This window comes from Heliangelus exortis, chromosome 10, assembly GCF_036169615.1.
Source record: "Heliangelus exortis chromosome 10, bHelExo1.hap1, whole genome shotgun sequence".
NCBI lineage: Eukaryota > Metazoa > Chordata > Aves > Apodiformes > Trochilidae > Heliangelus > Heliangelus exortis.
The window spans coordinates 6,280,641-6,297,627 of NC_092431.1; positions in this window are offsets into that span (position 1 = coordinate 6,280,641).

A 16,987-nucleotide genomic window follows, 5' to 3' on the forward strand; every position below is an offset into this window, starting at 1 on the left:
TTTTTTTTTTTTCCCCTTTTTAAATGTGTTTTTTTTTTTTTTCTTTTTTGGAAGGGTAGAAGGAGCTTGGTTTGGGGGTTTCTGTTTGAAACCACTTTTTGCCATCCATTCTCCCTGTGGAGACAGCTCTCCATGCAGGGTGAGGTAAAGAATGACACATGTGAAGAGCACCCGCTTAGAAAATCCATCTCCCACTGACACCAGTCAGGCACTCGGTGTAATTAGGAACCAGTTTGCTGAGCTAAAGAGATTGTCTGAGTCACCTTTAGACAGCCAAGTGCCAAAGCACTGTCTACAGTGTCATTTGCTGGTCAATATTTTCCACAAAAGGTTCCCCCTCAGTGCTGCCTCCTTTGCCTTTGTTCCTTAATTGCAGCTCCTTGCAAGGTGCAGTAGCCTGGCAGCTGCTTTGGCATCCAGTGATTTGCTTTGAGAAAGCTCTAAATCCATAGCAAAGCTCCTGGTTTTCTTTCAAATTGTCATTCACTGGAGTGATGAGGGGCAGAAATGGAGCCCTGTAGTGGAAAGGAGCTTCTAAAGACTTTTAATGTTGTAGGTCACTGAGCTTATATAGAAAGAGGGGGAAGGAGAGAGAACTGGTCCATTGACACTGCTGGAATAAAGCCAGTTTTATTTTCCCTTTGAAAAAAAAAAAGCTTCTGCTCTCTATACCCTGATTGAATCAACAGTTGCCATTATAAGATAGCAGATTTCCCCCCCATAATCAGTGCAGAGGTATTTTTTAATATTTAACATTATAATAGCATCTCACCTGTGTCATTCTGATGTATTGATTCAGCTTTCCTGTGGGCCACAGCCCACAGTGGAATAAATCAGTGGAAATCAGGGGAATAAAAACATGACAAGTCAGGTCCTTAGCCATGGCATCTGAATTTCTGTGCAAAAGCTGACCTGACACTGAGAAAAAGCAGTCAGAAGAACAGCAACAGTAAATGGGGGCTTTGCTGACATCCTTTCTGCTCTTGCACAGAGCAAGAGCTGAAATGTTGTCACAGTTTAATACTCGGCCAGCAATTAACCAAATGACAGATGCTGTCTATTAATCCCCCTCCCCATCCTGATAAAGGAAGGAGAGAGACTTACGGGTTGGAAACTGCACAGCTTTAAAGAAAGAGTAATAATATAAAAGGAAAAATATTAAATATATACAAGTATACACAAAACCAGGTTCCTCCCCTCTCCCCCCCAGTAACTCTCACGTCACCACCGAGGCTGCAGGGCAGCCCTGGGAAAGTCCAGGCTGGAATCCTGGGGTCAGAAGCAGTTGGGAGCTGAAGGCAGGGACACACAGATTCAGGGGGGCATGGATTGTGACCACAGGCAGTTGAATGGACAGAATCCTCCCAGGATGCTGGCCAGGGACAAAGGAGCAGAAGAAGGAAGGAAGGGGCTTGACCCTTGTGATGCCTCCAATTTATACGGAGTGTGACAAGTATGGGATGGAATCCTTTGGTCAGTTTGGGTCACCTGTCTTGTCTGCTCCTCCCTAAAGGAGGGTTGCAGGTGTGACCCCTTTACTCCCTTTCTTGGAGCACAAGATGTTCCCAAGAACTGAGCAGTGGCCTTGATTCTGCAGACCAATCTCTGGCCATAACATAAACATGGAGTTACCAGTCCTAGAAGCAGAACCCGACTGAGAAACTTGGTGTTAGTTTCAGCAAGTGCAGCTACTTAAAAAAGCCTTAGCTGAAAGCAAAATTACAAGAAAGAATATTATTTCTATCCTGGCCCAAATCAGGACAAATGCTCTTTCCATCCAAACAAGAAAAGAGGGCAATGCTGTGCATGAGCAAAGCCAGAGGACAGAGGAACCTTCAGTAGTTACAACAGCTGTGTCCAGCAGGAGCTGGCTTCATGGACAAGTCCTCATTTGTAATTACATAAAAAATACTTCGGGCTTTGAGTTGGGAAGAAGATAATAAACCTGCTCCCTAGGAAATAAGAAGCTCAGTTACTGAGGGCATAACACGAACTACATTATAGGGATGGGCTTCACTGAAGGAGCAGATTGGTTCCTCTGAAGAGGGTTTTTCCCTCCACTTTCAGGGATTTGTGCCCCACTTGTGTTCATCAGAACAAGTCTGTTTATTCTAGGGGCTGCTACTGAAACCATACATGCTTTTCTGTGGCTGAATCCTTCTGCATGCCTCTTACAGCGACAAAGTTCCTGTTCTTGCTCTGTTCCCTCCAAAGGGTCTATGGAAAACCATCTTTGCCACTTCTGTGAGGGATTTAGAGTTGAGCCTTTGCCTCCGTCATGCTTTCTCTTAGACTGAGACAGGAAAACAAATATAAACCCTTTCCTAATTTCCCTCATCAAAACATAACATCATATGGAATACTCAGGCAAGTCCCCACAGTGTGTGTGAGACTCACATATGCCTGCTCAAAAACAGAGATACAAAACTGGACTCCAGTGTCACAATTCAACACTGTTTTAGGGTAGAGAAACCAGGTGAAAATATACTCTGGTTTTATCCATGCAACAGACACTATGGGCTCAATCCAGTTGCCCACCTGAAATTTCCAAGTGCATCCATTTAAGGTTGGCCCAGGACCTATGGTAGGAGCATTTGTGCAGAGTGGTACCTGAAGATCAGACAGGACCATTAGGATATCATAATGGTTCTAAGTTCCTTATGTTTATACAACCTTTTACTAACCCTAGTATTTGGGCTTAAAAGCGATGAAAAAAAACAAAGAAAAAAAAGAAAAATTAAAAAAAAGAAACAAGGTAGACTAATGTACTACCAGTGCGTGAGGTCTTTGGTGTTATATAGTTTGAGACTTGGCTTCTTGGGCTGCTTTTTCCTTGAGTTATTTTTGTGAAATATTGCATTATTTGAATTTGCAAAAATACACGTAAAACGGCTGCTAAAGAACTGTGCTGCTGGGTGGCAATATTTGCTGTTGAGACCCACATTCTCAAAGCTAAATCTCTAGATGTGATGTTGTTTTGAATCTCCATCTCAAAGCATCCTGAAAGCCATCCCCTTCCTGAAGGCCATTGGGGCACTGCAGATGGATCATACAGAATGCAGAAGGGATGCTGTTTGCTTAATTTTTTTGTCAGTTGTCTCAGAAAGAAAAATCCTGTAACTTTTGCTCTTTTACTGACAAAGACCAGCATTTAATCTGAGGGACTGTTTACACACAGCTTGCAATTTATACACGTGCACTATGTGCTGAGTAAAACCTCTGAAAAGTGTCATCTGACAGCACAGAGACCAGATGAAAATCTTGAAGCAAAACAGCTGAGGCAACTGAAACAGTCTAGAAATTGATGTTGAACTTTCCTGACTTAGAACATTACCATGAAACCCGCGAGCAATCAAAACCTTCTCAAACATTTGCTTTTGACATGTTGCAAGGAAAACTTTAATGGCCTTTTAAAACAAACTTTCATATTGAAATCTACCTGTGTTCATTTTTTGAGTTTAAAAATCCTTTCCACCCAGGATGAAATGCTTAATTTCAGATTACCTTTTTCCTTAGCTGTCATTTTTCCTATGTTTAGGTTCGGTAAGGAAACCAAGAAACTGCCTGTTCACTCACCTTTGTGTGACTGCCACCTTCAAAACCCTGAAGTTAAGCATTTTCAGTCTTTTCATGGCAAAATCAGAGATATTTTCTTGGTCCTTCTGAATTTTTTTCATTGCTTGAAGGGTAAGTGTAAAAGGAGACCTGATTCATCAGTTTTGAAAAAAAAATTAATAAATACCTCAATTTGTACATGAAGTGAAAAAATCAATGCTTGCACAGATAATTTACTTAGCATTACAAGATTTTTTTCCTAAATACTTTGCTGACAAATATCATATCTTGTAACACAGTAGAGAACTTTAGCTAACACAAATCACTGTAGCACAGAGGCCATTTATTGAGGTAATTCAGTTTGGCCCCTTTGGACACTCCGTGGCTCATTCCTTAGTCTTGGTCCAAGGAACTTTTTGAATATGTCCCTTAAATATTTCAGAAGTGGGCTATGAAGGTTTGGTTTATGTATGCAGAACCAGCATGCATAGCTAATTTGCTCCTTCTCCAAATCAAACAAAGTTCCTCTTTCAGGTTTTCCCAACTCTACTCAAAGGAAGCATTTTCCTCTTCCTCTATGCTGATATCAATGAGGCTTAACTGGTATCAATTGGATGCTTCAGGAGCTAAGTTTTGGGCTTTGGGGTGTAATATTAGGTTGTGTTGTGTCTGTTTTATATGATGTGACTTTATTTTTGCAATAAACCTCTTTCGATTGTCAAATTTTATCATTACAAATGCCAGATGGATCTTTGACATGAATACACCACATATTTCACTGAGAAATGGAAAAATATTTTTCTTCAATAGCCATACACAAAGATTTCATCTGATGACTGAAGGAAAATGCTTCAAAGATCTCTGTACATAAACTGTTTCTAAAACAGGCAATTGACATTTCCTTTCTTGGAGTTTCTTGCTTTGGAATAAGCATAGCAGTTATTTTTCTGATATGTTCCAGCCAATTGTTGTAATCACCATGGTCTTGTTAGGTTATTTCCTTGAGAAAAAGACTGCTCCCTTTTTTCCCTGTAGAATTCTTAGAATGAAAACATCATTTTACTGTCAGCAATGTGATGTGTTTCAGGGGAAGGAACTAATGACAGGTCATGACTCTCTTCAAGAAGGAAAAACAACCCTTCTCCAAAATAGGAAAAAGCAAGTTGATTGCCTGCTTAGTGTCTGGGGATATTTTCTAAAGCCAAAGGATACATGGTGTGATTGTCATATTCTTGCAGTCATGGAAACTTAAGAGTGTCTTAAAAACAGTGACCTTTGGCTCTGCAGCTCCCTCTGAAACAGCTCATAAGAGAAAGTAAACCAGTGCAGAATTCTCCATGCCTGATCACTCTCTGCAGGACTTTAAAGCTGGCTGTTCTACATTTCAAGGATCAGATCTTTCAGATAGATGTATTTTTTTGACCTAATGCTAACCTTACTTTCCAAGCACAACATTTACAGTTGCTCCTCTCTCCTCTCTCCTCTCTCCTCTCTCCTCTCTCCTCTCTCCTCTCTCCTCTCTCCTCTCTCCTCTCTCCTCTCTCCTCTCTCCTCTCTCCTCTCTCCTCTCTCCTCTCTCCTCTCTCCTCTCTCCTCTCTCCTCTCTCCTCTCTCCTCTCTCCTCTCTCCTCTCTCCTCACACACAAACCAAGATGAGGTAGGTGCCCAGCACAATCTAACATGACATGCTGAGTGATTTGCCATCAGAATCAACATCCACTTTCAAAAATGTTGCAGTATTTGTATAGGAAAATTATTGTAGGAGAGTCATGTCCTTGGGCTGATGTACATTGGCAGAACTCTTGGTCAATATAAAGCAGACCACTACAGTGCAGGTCTTGTCTCACTGAAGGCTGAGGCTCTAAGATTAAAAAAAAACCCCAAGTTCTTGTTTCATAGATGGCTGTAACAGTGTCAGAAGTTGTGGGAGGAGGTGGTTTGTTTCTTCCATCCCCATCTATTCCCTCACACACAGCCAAATGCACACAAACAAACTCATGCTACTGCAAGTCCCACATCGTTTTACCCCAACTGCAAGGAGCTTTTTGTCCATTGTGCCTTCTTAGGGCCTCCAGCCTTGTAGGAAGGAGCTTGCTGGGTCCTGGTGAACTGCTGGGAACTGCTCTTATGAATGGCATCCTATAGTCCCATCCTTGATAAACAGATTTTGATCCAGGATTATGGCTCTTACAAAAGAACTACATTTCATGAGTGTTTCTGTTGTTCTTGGTCCATTTTCAGATGCCTTTTTCAGATTAGAATGACATTTAGCTGTTTGACAGTGTAATTTTATTAGAACTTTATATTATACTCACTGAAGGAAATAATTTGTGTCCTGGATTGTTACCACAAAAACAAAGGGAAAACACATATCCCAGATGCCTCCATTCCCTATCCTCCTTGTCAGTATAAAGGGTAAAATCTGTTCACAACTGGCCAAGAAAGAGGGGTGGAGGTAGCTTTCTGCCAGCATGATGTGATGTTGCCTTCCAACATGCCACCTGGACTCCACGTTTTCCCTGTGGCAGATGTCCATCAAGTTGGTGTCATCTGCATGGCTGATGGCCAAGATCCCAAGAAGGATGGAGAAAGCCCTTGCATTCCTCCTGTTCTTACCTGCCTTCCCTGAGGGACATAGAGCCTCCCACACACATTTCTGCAACCCTGGTGCCAGGGCAGATCTGCAGAGACAGTCCTGGTGAGCAGCTGGCAGCTTGCAGGCAGTCACATCTTCTCCCAAAAAAAAAAAAATATAAATGTCTGCAGAACCAAATGCAGAGCTAAAAGCATCACACTTGTTGGCACTGTACTGAGCGTGGCAATTACTTTCTCACAGAGCAGCACAGGGAGATGGGAACCCCTCAACCAGCTGTTCATAAGCTTGTTCTTGCTGCTCAGCTTTCCCAGTTTTTCCATTGTGTGATGAAAAGACAACGTGGTGTCTCTTGCTGCCCAAGTTAACTTTTTGTTTTGTTTTGTTTATTTCTTTTTTTCCTTTTCTTCTAACTCTAGAAGTCCTTAGTTACCTAATGTCACGTAGCAGGAAATACCTCACGGCAATTTACTCATTCTGGTTTAATATGTTTTTGGGCTTGGCTGGGCCATTTTCAGCTGTTGCTTATTTTTTTATTGGAGACTTGACATGCATTTTTGTGGGGAAAAAAAAATCAGAGTTCGTCAATGTGGTAAAAATAATTAAAAAAAACACAACCCACAAATAAAGCTCTATGAGACCAAGGAAGAATTGCCATGTATCACCACGAATTGGTAAACTGTCTCCCTATCTCATGTCTGATAGCTCCATTATCTTAATATGCAGCAGGACATTAAACTCAAAGGAGAGAAGATTCATCTCAGATGTTTTTCTGAACCTTTTTCTCAGGCTACACAGTTTTCTTACAGTCTGTCTTTATGTCTAGATGAGGCTCAGGTCTTGGTTGATCCTAATCTGTTAATTATGCCAGATTATGTGCTGTTTGAATATTATGTAATAGAAAAGCAAACCACTTCTGCTTGCTAGCTTTGATCTGAGCTCAAGTTTCTAGAGGGCATGAATTAGACTGGAGCTGCTCACCTGTTTCCTTAGTTATTCTTCTCCTAATTTAGCTACATATAAAGCAGAATTCCATATCCATAACTTCTTGGCAATAACAGGGTAGCCTTGAGAGAGTGAAAACAACCTTCTTTCTGAAAAGCTTTTTTTTTTTTTTTTTTTTTTTTGTACAGACTTTATTTCTTCTGACTAATTCCTTTGAAGTTCTTTCTGGTGAGGGAAATCCTGTACATTTTATGACTTTTACAAGAATAATTTCTTCAGAATGGCCAGACCGATTGAAAAGAAGCCTTCTCTGAAACCAAGCATTGCCTGCCTCACATTTAGAGTGGGGCAATGCATTCAACAGCCAAACTTGCTTTGTTGAAGGTAACATGAACCTGAAACTCATATTATTCTTTCTGAAGTTTACTGGCAGAATAAACAACTTTTTGTGTTTGTTTGTTTGTTGAAATCCCATTCTGAGGAACCTGGGATGAGTGAAGTAGGAAATTGGAGATTTTGTGTAGCTAAAACTGAGCAGTTTCTTCTGAGGTGAAAGTTGAGGGCCAAATCTATCCTTAGTTTAACTGCAAGCTCTTATCCCACTTTCAAACAATTCATTATTTAACTCTACCAAACAGGAGGCACTCAGACATATCCATGGCAAAATATCAGAACATGAGTGTCCCAGATGCTTTCTGGATTTGTCCCATGCTCTGGCTGTCTGTCAAGTTAAAGGTTTGCCTGGATGATTTCCTTAGGACAGATAACCAAAGGATTTCAGCTCAGTTTATTGCAATGTTCCTCAGCCCCAGTGAATATCCATAACCTTGGTTTGAATGAGTTTTGCTGTCCAAAGAATTTTTAATAAGGTGCATAATAAAGTATAATAACTTATAGTAAGCAGACGTGTTAAAACACATGTTAGCAGTATGTCTAAATGAAGTGTTAATATTTCTGTTTGTCCAGGATTGCTATTTCAAAAAAAAAAAAAAAAAAAAAAAAAAAATTCTATAAAGAAAAAATAGGGCAAAAAAATTTAAAAATACGTGCGTGATATTATTCTTCTCTCTGGAGGAATTACTTTGAAAATATGTTTCTGGTTACATGAGGTTTATATTGTGCATTACAGTTTTCTGTGCTCATCCAACAAATGTGTAACTCTCAGGCACTTCCACAGAAGTTGTGTGGATTTCTTCCCTGGTTTTGACAGGATATCTGGCAATATGAAGTCCTTGCCACTATGTTGAACAGAAAGCAAAACATCATCTTAAAAAATGTAGACATGCTTCCAAGTCCCTGTTGAGGTTCATGCTTTTTTCCTAAGGATTAAATATTTTTGAGATCAAAACTAATTGCTAAACTCAAAGATAAGTGTTTGGATCTCCCAAAATTCTAGTGGTTTTGGTCCTGCTCTTTTTTCCATTCCATTATTTTTTTTTTGTATGATTGTCTCTTTGGGACACTTTGTGTTTTTTCTGTGTCTTTTTGTGTGAATGCTTGGTAATATACAAAATGACATTAATTATTGTAAGTGATCCTTTTTCACAAAGCACCACCAGTTCCCACAGGAAAAAAAAAATGGGTGGCCCTTACATTTAGAAGTGAACAGTTAAGTTTGGGGAACAGCAGTTATTTCAAACAGAGAATTTCTTTTTACTCTTCCTTATAAACCTGCTTATTTCTGAGGACTGAAGTGACTGCTGTGTACCCTGTCTGCTGCCCTGTTTGCTGCTGAGAAAAGGGAGCCTCTATTTTTCATTCCCTCAGTTCTTCAGTACCCTGGATTCTTGTCTCCTCTTGTAGCCATCCACCCATGGAAATAAAAAGACCAAGGAATATTATTGGCAGAAGTCACAGCTTTAGTTTTGCCACCTGAGATGTCTTTCTGCCTTCAGGCTCCTGACTCGGCTGATGGAGCAGGGACCTGCAGCTCCTTGCCTGGACCCTTCAGCAGCCTCCTTAATGTCTCAGGGAGGTCAATGTCTCCCTGGTGGTTGTGCAGGGATGTCAAAGGAGCCCCAGCTCTCACCTTGACCTTGTGCTGGTTGTTGGATAATGGATGTTCAGTTCCATAGAGATGATCAGTTCATGAGCCACCACATCCAGCCACCAGTTAGAGGGGTTGTCCAGCTTGGTGTACAGACTGGTGAATCACCAAGCCAAGCTTAGGGAAATCAAAGAAAGTGCTTACCTCATCTGTACCGTAGTCTTCTTCAGCTCAGAAAGCTTGGATTTGATGCCAAATAATAGGTAACAGTCTATTCTGCCAAGATTTTGATACCACATTGAAAGACTTAACATCTGGGAGACCTTCATTTAAACTCGCTTCGAATTCTTGGCAGAAAACTTTGTATTATTGATTTTGAACATATTTTTGTTTTCTGATTTACAGCATGTTTTATTCCTCATGAAGCTTAAAAGCCCAACTAAGCAGACACACTGAAAAACAAATGTTACTAAAACAATTAAGCAGAACACAGATGGCTTATATGTTCCTGTGTCAAAGAGACATCTTTAGAAATGAAGCATATGTGATAACCATTTATATTTCATTAAAAAACTGTTGAGTATTTTTTAAGCAAACATGCTTTCAAAGAAAAACATCAACCAACTTGATTGAGAGATTTAACAGCCAAAAAAGCTATCTAGCTCAGATGCTTGGTAGCAGCTGTAACCTTGTGAAAATTGACCTATAACATAGCCACAGGGTTCTTGATTCTAAGAAGAATCTTCTCTTTAAGAAAATTGATTTGCTTTGGAAACCTTGACCTCTCACTATTTTTCATCCTCCATCAACCCCCAGGGCCCACTGACCTCACTGCAAGGAGTCACATGGATGAGACACCCCCTTCAACTGCATGGAAAGCTTTGCACGTAGGGTTTGTTGGGCCAAGGTTCACAGCAACAAATCTTTCCTTGTTCTGCAGCAAGATTAAGTCAAGATGACTGACATAATTGGCCAAACAGTTTTCTGACTGGCTTTTTACTTTTGAGATGACCTCTGTTTCTTTCATTCGTCTGCTGATTACAGGTCAATAATACTGTCAAGGAGAGATAAAATAATTTTGTCACTTAGAAATATTGTAATGGGATAAAACCCCAGGGTTGTCATATCACTAAATTGGAAAAGATAATTGAGCTGTCAATTTAAATATCAAATGAATGGCTCCATGCAAGCAGTGTTAATAAAATCCAAGAGACAAGCTCAGCTGCCAGGGCAGGGGGATGGGGTGGTGGGGTGAATTTTGGTGTCTGAGGGCCCAGTAGAATGGACTGTTCACTAGACTTACTCTGAATTAATCTGAGTTTCTTGTGTCTACAAGAGTACACTGGGTGCATTTACTCTAGGAATATTCCTTCATGTAACCCTTGAAGCAGCCAGTGGTGGGAGATGATCTTTATTGAAAATGTCATTTCAGCCTGTCAGCTTCTGCACCTATTAGAAGGTATGGAGACATGAAAAATAAGTTTAATGTCAACTCCCTTTTACCTCTTTCTAGTAAATATTCCTTTTAAAGTTCACTTTCTTGTTTGGATTTCATCAAGACAGGAAACAACTTTTATTCCTTGCTGCCTACCATGATGTTCATATAATTTAAAGTTTGCTCCTATTCCTGTGGAAGTAATTACTATTAATGAGCTACAGTGATTGACTGCATCATTGAAGACCTAAAAGAAAATATTTACACTGGGGTTCGGTTACTACTTGCTGTTTGTGCTCTGCTGGCTGAATTTGTCAGGCTTTTGCATTTCTTGACTCAGTTCTGTGAGGTGCTTGCCCCTTCTTTCTGCTTTTGAATTTCTCCCAGTTCTCCCTAGCAGATCTCCAGTGTTGCACTGGTACAAAAGAGAAGCAGTGACCTCGACTGAGGAAATCCAACTCACTGAGATCACACAGGGGGAGTGCTCTCTTTTTGAATCCAACTTTCCAGTCTTAACTGGGAAGATGCACTCTCTGGCATCAGCCACAGTCAGGATTACCCAAAAGCAGGAGCTATAGGGTGAGAACAAGGCTGGTATATGTGAAAATTTTCTGGTTAGCCCCCAGAGTTTCATAGAAAATAGGATTTCAGGGCTGGCCACAGGGACTAGGAATGAGAAGCCAATGTGTTTGTCTGTGTGCAGCAAAGGGAGAAGAACAAATTTACATCATGGGACAGCCAACATTTATAAAGCCAGCAACCAAGCTGTGGCTCATACGAATGAGTTATAGCCCCTCTGAAGAACAACATCATTGTGTAGAGGCATGAATGAAAAGGCTTTTTCTTTGTGGAAAGAGAAAGAGCATACATCAGGATCTACAACCACGAAAGAGAAGATGAAGTCTGCAGCATTTATCTAGGACCAATTTCCATGGTACAAGATGACTGGAACCCAGAAGTATTCCAAATCAATCCTTAATCAAAAGCAAGTTGTCAGGAGACTTTGCATTTGTGAAAATAATCCAATTGGACACTTTAACTATAAATGTATCTTCTTCACTTTCATGTTTTGTTTTCAATGTGGGGGCAGATTTGAAGCAGGGGTTTTTCAGCTCTTTGGGACATAGAGGCTTTTCTATCAGCTCATGGATTTTGTTACACAAAGTTTTCTTTGTACATTGGTAGGCTGGGGAATTGGCTCTGTGTGAGCCTGAAGAGTTTATAAAACCTGCAAGCACTAAACTCTTTTGGCTTCCCCTGTGAAAATAAATGTGAGCCTGGAAGCCCAGGATTTTGACTTGAAACAGAACCCACAGATATATAAAATCATCTTGACTCAGGACTGCCCCATCCAGTGTTCATATAACTTAGTGGTAAATACCAAGCATTCAGAAATCTTAAATCAGCTGCCAAAACCTTGAAATTTTCATTGAAGTCATGTTCTGCTAAATAAGTAAATAAATGAGTTTTAGGTTTCTTAGATTGCTTTCTGTTTCTGGGCCGTTTGTGACTACACTTTCAAATTCTTCTCTTCAATGAAGACATCAAGAAACTTTCTTGTAGCTCATTCAGATTCATTTACAGAAGGTGCAGGGTAGATGAAAAGTGGATCCTGACACCCTCAGCCACGTGAACAAGTGTCCCTTCCTCTCCAGAAGTAAGAGTTAGTTGAAAGAGCAGAACAAGAGGTGTACTGAGCAGCTTTTGGCCCTGAAACTGTTATTGTTGTACCGTGTGAAACTGTGTCATCTTCTCAGTATCTCTGAAAGGAAACCAGAGTTTAGATCTTTCTGAGTACAAAGACAGCTGAGGGGACCTATGAATACACTTCACCAGAATGAAAAGATGTTGGTTTTCGATTGTTTCAGGTCAGTGAGGGGCACCTGAGCTCCTCAGTCCTATGATCCAACCTTATCCCTCCTCTGGCTCTCCTGGGACAAAAAATGGCAGTTTTTATGGTACCTGGTGGCAATGGGGTTGGGTCTGTCCTGCCAGCATCTCCCCAGTAGTGTGGGCTGAACATGGATGCTCACTACACATCTACCATTGTGCAGGCACATGGCTTGCTACAAACATGGTGCTTTCCTCCCCAAACCTTCCTGATGCTCCTTGTATAGGACCTTCCCCCCACCTCAGCTGCCTTTTCAACCTTTCCAGTGTATTTGACCTTATTTGAACATATGAAGCTGACAATTGCCATCCAAATGTCTTGGTGAAGGTCTCTTCCCAGTGCCCATTTAGATAACATGTTGGAAATGGCATTTGTGTGGCTCGAGCATCAGAGTTTCCCAGAAACCCCTGCCATTAAAAGACCAAGCAAAATAAGAATGCTTAGATATTAATTAACATAATTATACCTACTGCCCCACCTCCTCTCCTGAGATTGTGTATTTCCACTCATCTGCAAATCCTTCCAAAAATTTCAGTAAGATTTTGTGTGCAGTCAAAACAAGTGGAAATTTGTCCTCTTTGTAGATGGCAACCTCTTTTCAAACTCTTGGTCTCCATTTCATGGTTTATCTTATGTTACAGCTTCTTTACCTTAGAAGAAAAGCCTTTTACCAAGCAAACCACAGAGAAAAGGAGTTAAATCTAAATGAAGTCACACCTTCTTTTTTTCCTTCAAGTTCACTCACATCTTAAAGCTGCACAGTGAAGTAATTAATTGTTAGAGGCACTGGAGTTTCTTAAATGAAGATTTATCATATTAAATACAGAAGGGATAAGCATTAATAAGGTATTTGCTTAGTCTGAAAGATCCATGGGAACCAACAACTTTTAAATAATTGGCTTGGTTCTAATACTGATGTATTTTGTTGCTGCAGACAAATGATTTATCTCCTACACCTTAATTTCCTCCTCTCTGTTACAAATATTGCATATTCAGTATTGCAGTGATGGAATTGGATTTTCTTGCCTGCTGGAACACAACAGGTTGCAGTGTCTTGGGAAAAGGGAAATGGTCTGGGAAGTAATGAGAAAGATTACAGTTCTTACAGAAAGTTGACTTTCTTGCATGGAAAGTCACCCCTTCTTCTCCGTGTCATTTATTTTTCATAGGTGAACAAAGTGGGTCACACTGAGAATTAATTAATTTCATCTAATTTTAACCCTCCATCTTACACAGGTGTCCTAGGCTTTTAGATAGACTATTGCAGAAGTGTGGATGAACTGCCTTTTGGAGGCATCTCTATCTCTTCATGGTTATAGGGGAGGTAGATGACCAAAGATGAGTTCCCATTCTGGGAGTCTATTTGGGAGTTTTCTTGAAGTCTCTGAGCACTGAGCTTGAGTTTGATGCTCTGCTAAAAATGCTGGTGTATGACCAGGGGTCTCTGGCTTCTTGGTTGTGATAAGATAGCAGTAACTTCTCCTCCCAAAAGATTTGTTTAGAGCTCCCACTGTTTTGAGGTAGTGCAGAGAGTGTGCCTATGTTTCTGGACAGGTGTGAGTTTCTTTCACCATTAAATTCAAGTGAAGAATCACAGAATCACAGAACTGTTCCTGTTGGAAAAGACCTTTAAGATCCCACCTGTTCACTCACAGATACATACAAAAATGTATTAAAAAATGGGCATTTGATATATAAATAGTAACCACATTTGCCTCTCTAGTGGTCAAAACAAAAGACTCAAGGGACAGAGAAGTCTGGAGAAGCTGGTAGATACTCATAATGATTTATCTCCAAGTCAGCACACAGCATACGAGTCTGAGAGACACTTAAAACTCCCACCATCTGACACCTGCTTGGCAGCTTTTGAGAGCTGAACCATTGGATCTTGACCCAGTTTCTAGCAGACAGGTGCCCAGACCACAAAAACCACCATCACAGGTGTCACTTTTGTCAGTAGGTTCAGCACAGGGACCATTAAGTATCTGGGTAGCAATCAAAAAGGTCATGGGGCTGAACTCTTCTACCAAGCACTGCTCTTGTGCAGTTTTGCCTATGACTTGGTATGGTCAAGTCTGGTGTTTCACGTTTCACCTGGAAATTAAACCTGCCCAGTTGCATCTTCATTTAACAACAGTTGTTCATGTTTGGTGTGAAAGTATTAGAAGGAAAATTCAGCCCTAGACAGAGAGCCTGTAAGTCTCAGAATACAGCCCTCTCTATGGACTGCAAGAAAGAGCAAGTTACTTAGAGCTCAAGGACCTGATGTTAGGCAGTCTGGTGTTACTGCCCTGAAATGAGCAGTGTTCCATGGAAAGATCCATATCTCTGCCTGGGTATCAGGAATTAAATGACATTTACTCATAACTCAACTGAAAACTTCCATTAATGAAAAGCTGTTTATCTTCACATATTTCTCTGCCTATAGATGGTTCAGATCCAATTGCTTTCCAAGTCAGCACAGTGCCACTGAAGTGAGGCCACAAGTGTGACCCTGGAGTTTTAAGCCATGGCAGGACTCTGGCACTGCTGTCTGAGCTGCCTGGGACTTCACACGTGATTTGTACATAAACCACCTTTTCAAAGACAGGCTTCCTAATAAAACAGCCACTGTTGACACAAATAATCCCACATCTCTGATTTGCATAACCTCTAGGAAGCTGGATAGCTGAGGAAATAAGCAATAATAGCAGAGTAAATGGCCTTAAGTGAAAGCCTATCAGTTTACAATGTACCAGTTTGGTCTGTGAAGCTCAGTTTATGCTGGTGGAAAAAATAAGGGGAGACTTTATGTCTTCATAAAAGCTTGACCTCGAATGCTTTGGAAGACAGAAGAGACTCCATTCAAGGGAAAATAGACTTTCTGTGCACAGTTATTCTTTAAGGGACTTTGCTAGAGTTCACATACATCCCCCCCCTTTGCTTATGAAATGTGAGAGGAAAGGAGCACCTAACAAATGAATGTGTGTAGCTCAGCAGCCCCAGCTGGCCCAGTTCCCAATATATTTTGCTTGATAAACAGCTAATCCCTGGGTATAGCGTGGCTTGCATTCCTCCAAACTTATCATTAATCATGGAAAAACCCAAGTTGTCCTTGCACTGTGTGAGTGCCTATGAACAGCTCCTTTGATAAGAGTGTTTTTACGTGCCTGGGGGGATTTAACTTTTTGGACCTCTGTCCTATAAGTAATAGGCAGACCTTGCTTTGCCTGTGAGTCTGCTTTCATTGCTGGGTTAAAACCACAGAGAATTAGCAGGGATCTTTGAAATGAGAAGTTGTACCACGCTCATGTTCCTCCATGGTATTTGTGCTGTTTTTTGTCTCTTGTAGCTTGGCATAATATTGTAATTATGCAGAGAGCAGACAGGGGGACAGAAAAAGGAGGAAATTTCTAAGCAGAAGAAGGGAAAAAATAAGTGCTAGTTTTTAATTGGGAAAACAGTTATACAATTATGTTTCTTGATAATACAAAAGATGAATAGAACAAAGCAATAAATTTTTTACTGTTTTACTTTATGGCTGCCTAAGCAATGGGAAGAGCAAACACTGGTAGGTCCTTTTCCCAATTAAGTAAAGGATTAATTGTCTTTATAATAGGTGGACACTGGACAAAGACATAAATTATGGGTTTTTTCATAATAATTAAGAGCACACATCTTCATTGTGTACCAGACACTTTTCATAGTCAGGACTGTGAGGCAGTCTGGCTTGTTTCACCTGCTTGGTCTGGCCTCATGCTTGGGAAAGAGAAAACCCTGGCTATGTGATGGAAGCCCAGTAACTTTCAGCTGACATCATATCATATCCTGTGCCTTTTACAAAAGTTATTCAGTCCTTGTTTGAAATGGGCAAAACTTCATACCCTCAGCTATGCTCTTCATTGAAGAAAAGGCATGAAACTTATTTCTGTTTTGAATTGTTCTAACCTCAGCTTTTAACCTATGATATCTACCCACTACTGAAATAAACCAGCTCTCAACCAAGAGATATTTCTGCTTTCTCTAAGTATCTACTTATCTAAGGATCTTGAACTTTGTGGTTCAGAGAATAACTTAAAACATACAACTGCAGTGGGAATTTGTAAACCTGAAGAAAGGATTATAAGAACTTCAGTTAGAGATAGTCAAGTTACAAAGGGTCTTAAGTATGGGCAGATTGTCTTTTAAACATTCATCATGAATGTGAGAAAACAGTCGTGCTGGTTGTCCAACCTTTACTTGCACTGATAAATTTTTGTGCACGGAAATTTAGCAAGGAGGTATCTCACAAAAAGAAGGCTCGTGGCACATCCCCAGCAATCAGCTGCCCCTCTCCCTGCCCTTCCATGGGGACACAGACACAAATTGCATGGAGTGTTCGATTAATGAGCCACAGAGCTGAGAGAAAACATCCCCACCTCCCCAGCTCCCTTTCCACAGCAAGCCAGGAGCAGGATGAGAGCCGTGTCAGGTGAAGGACTGGGGTGACTTTCCCTCTCCTTGCAGAGCATGTGAAACAAATTTGATACTGGAATTCTCTGAGGTCCGAGAGCCAGAGCAGTTCCTGAGCGATAGGAATACAAGCTGGCCCCTTCACATGGT